Source organism: Grammomys surdaster, unplaced genomic scaffold (genome assembly GCF_004785775.1).
Source record: "Grammomys surdaster isolate TR1022 unplaced genomic scaffold, NIH_TR_1.0 201, whole genome shotgun sequence".
Lineage (NCBI taxonomy): Eukaryota > Metazoa > Chordata > Mammalia > Rodentia > Muridae > Grammomys > Grammomys surdaster.
In genome coordinates, this window is record NW_021604646.1 from 9499146 (window position 1) to 9504522 (window position 5377).

At 43.3% G+C, this 5377-nt stretch overlaps 1 pseudogene; it reads right to left on the reverse strand.

The window, feature by feature from the left end:
* Positions 1–337: 337 nt before the first annotated feature.
* Positions 338–1365, reverse strand: LOC114623757 (annotated as a pseudogene).
* Positions 1366–5377: the final 4012 nt, after the last annotated feature.

Consider the following 5377-nt stretch of genomic DNA (forward strand, 5'->3'; position numbering starts at 1 on the left):
CGGTGGTGCTTTGGGTTTCTCTTCCTGCCTTTTGCAATTTGTGCTTTAGTCAAGAGACTCTGTGTTCCTGTTTTCAGGTTTGCCCACCCATTCTCCCGCTGACATGAGTTTTCTATCAAACCAGTCCAATACAGACTTTATCTTACCTGCAGCATTTTTTTTTTTTTTGGAAAAGCGACTGCTTTAATGAATTAGACAAAATTTCACATAAAATCAGAATCCTATGATCCATCCCTTCGATCACTAAAAAATGCAAGATTCATTCGTCACAAGCCATGTGCAATTAGGACCCAGCTCAAAGGCAGTGCAGGTCTGGGGTCCAGCCTCAGGTGCTGCACTATTTCCCATTCTCAGTGCTGAACATTCGTTCTGTGAGCATCCGCTCCAACTTTATGGCATCAGCAGCAAATTTGCGGATCCCGTCAGAGAGCTTCTCCACAGCCATTTGGTCCTCATTGTGCAGCCAACGAAAGGCCTTCTTGTCCAGATGTATCTTCTCCAAGTCACTGGTCTGGGCCGCTTTGACAGAAAGTGTAGGCACTAGCTTGCTGTTATCCTTGAGCAGCTCCCCCAGGAGCTTCGGTGAGACGGTGAGGAAATCACAGCCTGCCAGTGCCTTGATCTCAACCGTGTTATGGAAGGAGGCGCCCATGACAATGGTCTTGTAGCCAAACTTCTTGTAGTAGTTGTAGATTTTGGTGACACTTTTCACCCCAGGGTCCTCCTGGGGTTCATAGGATTTCTTGTCTGTGTTTGCCACGTGCCAGTCAAGGATGCGCCCCACAAAGGGAGAGATGAGCCTCACGCCTGCTTCCTCACAGGCCACAGCCTGGGCGAAGGAGAAAAGCAGTGTCATGTTGCAGTGGATTCAGTGCTGCTCCTCCAGCTCCTTTCCAGCCTGAATCCCCTTCCAGGTTGATAACTTGATGAGAATTCGGTCCTTGCTGACCCCGGCTTCTTTATAAAGCTCAATGAGGCGCCTGGCTTGGGCCACCATTGCATCTTTATCAAAGGAAAGCCTTGCATCAACTTCTGTGGATACACAGCCTGGAATCTTCTTTAGTACTTCTGCTCCAAACAGCACAAAAAGTTTATCAATAGCATTTTTAATCTGCTCCTCTTGTGGCCCACCCAGCTTCTTGCCATAGGCAATGGCCTCCTCCACCAGCTCCTGGTAGGCAGGCATTTGTGCTGCAGCCAGGATCAGGGATGGGTTGGTGGTAGCATCCTGGGCTTGTACTCGTCGATGGCATTGAAATCACCCGTGTCAGCCACCACGGTGGTGAACTGCTTGAGCTGGTCCAAGGCAGACTCCATCCTCTGGCGCTTTACCGGAGACCCCGACATGGAGAAACACGCACAGCTGAGGCGGTAGCCTGTGCATGCTGACCCCTACTTGCAGCATTTTTATGCTTCAGAATTGTCATTACCGATATTGTGGCATTTTAGTTTTGCCTGAAATTTTTTCATCTTCCCGCTCATCTTACCCATGTGCTTGTAACAGTCATTTTAAAGTTCTTACCAATTACTAACATTTCGGTCATTTATGAGAACTGTTTTTAATGACCTTATTTGACTTCTGATTGCAAGTCGCGCTTTCTTGTTTCTACTTCATACCAGGGTTTCTACCTCATACCAGATATCATAACTATAGTTGCGCCTCAGTCTGCTTCGTTACTGCTGACCTCCGGTTTCGCTCTTCAGGCAGGGGCGATCCAGTCTCTTGCATCTGTGGGGCTCTGGCAAAGCAGCAGTGTGAGTGCATGCCATTTCTCCGTTTCCCAGCATTCCCCTCGGCTTCTCAGCGCTATGCTCAGTCCACAAACCTGTACCTGGGAAGTGGTATCTCGAAAGCCCTTGTTGAACTCTTTTCTAGACTTTGGTTTGCTGGACTAATCCACGTTAGCACTGGAAGCTTGGATGGTCTGATTCTGTTCCTGAGAGACTGCCTGTCTGGGTAGTTCATCCTTCTCCTTGCTCGCCATCCCCACCTGGCAATCTGTCTGAATCTGAATTCATATGCACGCATTGGAACGCTTTGTTCTCTTTGTGTAACTTGGTTTAATGAAGCTTCTCTGTGACCATCCATCCTATTCTTAAAGAATGAGTTTAAGGGAAAAAATCCATAATTTATAAGTTTATCCAGTGTTTACTCCTTTCTACACCAGAAGCTGTAATCTTTCATGTTTTATAAGGCAGAAAAACTCCTATGACTGACTTTACAAGCAGAATTGTATTTCATAAGGGTTTTAAAAAGCCACCCTGACGATTGCTCAAGGTTTTGATATTAGGCCAGGCCAGCCTGTTACCTGGTAACTACACGGACTAATTTCTCTAATATTAAACCAACCTTGTATGACCATGTAGCCATGGGGGAAATCTAAGTAAATGCTTGAGTTTCATTTGCCTCTAGTTGACTTTAAAATTCATCACTTTTTTTTTTTAAGGTCACAAAGCTAACGGATGATTACCCATCTGCCAACAACTTGGTTATGGATAATACCTTTGAAGATGGCCAGTTCATTAAACTGTTATCTTTTGTTCTCTCTTCTTATTCTTCAGCATAAGATTTTTATTTTTTTATTTTTTTGTATTTTAATGATTAAATGCAAGGTTAGTCATTCATGGGAAAAGAAACTACAAAGGACGCCCAATATAAACTTACCTCCTATAGCACTTTCTTTTTAGATTAATTAGATTTGGATATCTGATAGTCTTCTGATTCAAAATGTTGGCAAAGTGCTTGCTAAATTTGTTGCTGTTATTGTTGTTGTTCTTATTCTTTTTCTCATTAAACAACAGACTAATGTTTAACAAGAATCAACAGAAATTATAGGCACTGGGCTAAGATTTAAAGTCAGATTTGTTGCAATGATGTCTCACTAGAATGGGAAAAGAAAAACATTCTCTGAATGTCAGAGATGGCTTCGGAGACCGGATGCATGACTCAGCCATCTACCTTCCCATTGTCCCCTACTCCCCTTTCCCCTCCCCGAAGAAGCCATCTTGTGTCCCTGATCCCTCTTCAATAGTCTTTGCTTGGGAGAGTATAGGTTTTCCCTCTAGAGTCTCAGGACTGGCCCTTGGCTAAACTGATTTCCTTCCTACCAGCTCTCAGCTCCTAATAATAGGCTTTTGGGACTGAACATATAGATTTGAGTCTTCTAATACCCTAAATAAACCTCAGCTGATCACAGTATGCTGCAGGGGGAAATAGGAGGATTTCCGAGACCTTCACACAAAAAGGCAATTTGGCACAGCAGGATTCAGTAGCCAGTGTTAGTTCAACCCTCTGCAGTCTGACCCTCAGTGGTTTATCTTAGGCACGTTTAAGTACAAGAGAACCTGGTAAAAACTATTCTTATGGTTTTTATAGTATGATATTATAGGGACTGTCCTAAGATTTTTTTTTATGGTTTCATTTACTTTATTTTACAGTTAAAAATTTTTATTGATTCTTTATGAATTTCATACCCTGCACCCTAATTCCATTCATCTTCCTGTTTCCCCGTATTTACCCCCTGCCCTTACAACCCCCCAAAAGAAAACGATAAAAGATAAAAATTAAAACCTCAACCAAACCAAACCAAACCAAACCAAACCAAACCAAACCAAACCAAACCAAACCAAACCAAATCTTGCCTTGAAAGTTGTGGTGTGTCACAGATATGCCCCTTTGCCCAAACAACTTTGCTTGCAATTGTTTGTTGCAGTGAGTCATCGGTCTGGTTAGAGGCCTCTGGCTTCTGCTGTACCATCTATACTGGATCCACACTGGGACTCCTTTTGTATATCCTGCTGTTACCCTGAGACAGTGTGCATGGACGTCAGAGATGGTTATTGACCCAAAAGCATGACTGAGCCATTTTTCTTCACGCTGTGCCCTAGCCCTCCCCTTTCCACCACTGTAAAAGCCATCTTGTGACCCTGACTCAGTTCTGTACTGGATTGGTCTGATGCTATTTGTATTCTAATGCTAAATACTGGTTCCTCAAGATGTGGTTGCCTCCAAAAGCAGAGTCTCATGTACTCAAGTGATGCCATGTGAACTTTCCCCCAATTTTACTGGTCAATGAAAGGCTAGAACCTGTGATTGGGCAGTGGAGGGAAAAAGGTTAGACTGGAAGTTTGAGAGGGGATTGCAATGCAAGGAGAGAGGGAGAGAGGGAGAGAGAGAGAGAGAGAGGGAGAGGGAGAGGGAGAGGGAGACAGAGACGGGGAGAGAGAGAGAGAGAGAGAGAGAGAGAGAGAGAGAGAGAGAGAGAGAAAGAGAGAGAGAAGGAAGATGGAAAAGGAAGCTGCCATGGACCAGAACTGAGTAGCCAAGAGAAATAGCAAGTAACAAGGGGCTTTATAGCTGGGGAATATGTTAGTATGGCCCTAGATATGCCCAATCTAGGTATATGGCTTATAAATAAAATATCTGGATTGTGTGTCTTTTATATGGGCTTATTAGTATTGTACATTTCAACTACACAATTCCACAAGCACAGCAAAGTATACCTAAATCTCTTTGAGGAACAAAGAAAGCTAAATACAGACCAAATATAAGTAGTTGGAAACTCTTTGTAAAAATGTGACACCTTCCATAAAGATGAGTTTTAGAATGACTGAGAAAAATCAAGTTTAGGAGAAAGGTCTGGAGGAGGGTCCTGGGTCAGAAAGTCTCTGGCCACACAGATAGTGCGAAGGTCCCCAGACTAGAAAAGACACCAGCTCCTACCTTTTAGGCAGAAAACAAGTTTTGTATTCCTTCCTTTGAAGGAACAATCTTGTGTGCTTAACGTCCCAGGTTCCCCTACAGTGGTTCTCAGTCTTCCTAATTTGTCAACCTTTAATACAGTTCCTCATGTTGTGATAACTCTCAACTGTAAAATTATTTTCATTGCTCCTTCAGAGCTGTATTTTGCTGCTGTTGCAATTTGTAATGTAAATATCTATATTTTCTGAATGTCTTATGGGACTCCTGTGACAGGTACATTCAACCCCCAAGGATGTCATGACCCACAGGTTGAGAACCTTGCCCTGAAGCGTGTTTGTGAGCACAAAGACCTCTATGACCCCTACAGTATGCTGTTGTATACATTACCGGATCTGAAATGCTAATCTAATAAAGGAATTATCTCAGATATTGAAAGGAGTCATCTATATTTGATTTTTTATTCTTTAAGGTTTTTGGTATGTTTTGAATGAAGGTTCTCTGTGTGTGTGTGTGTGTGTGTGTGTGTGTGTGTTATTGATTCCTAATTGGTTCTTTATTCTGTCAATAAAGACAGTGGGAGCCAATTGCTGGGTGAAGGAAGAGAGGTGGGATTTCTGGGTCCCAGGAGGAAGGAGAGAGAGAGAGAGAGAGAGAGAGAGAGAGAGAGAGAGAGAG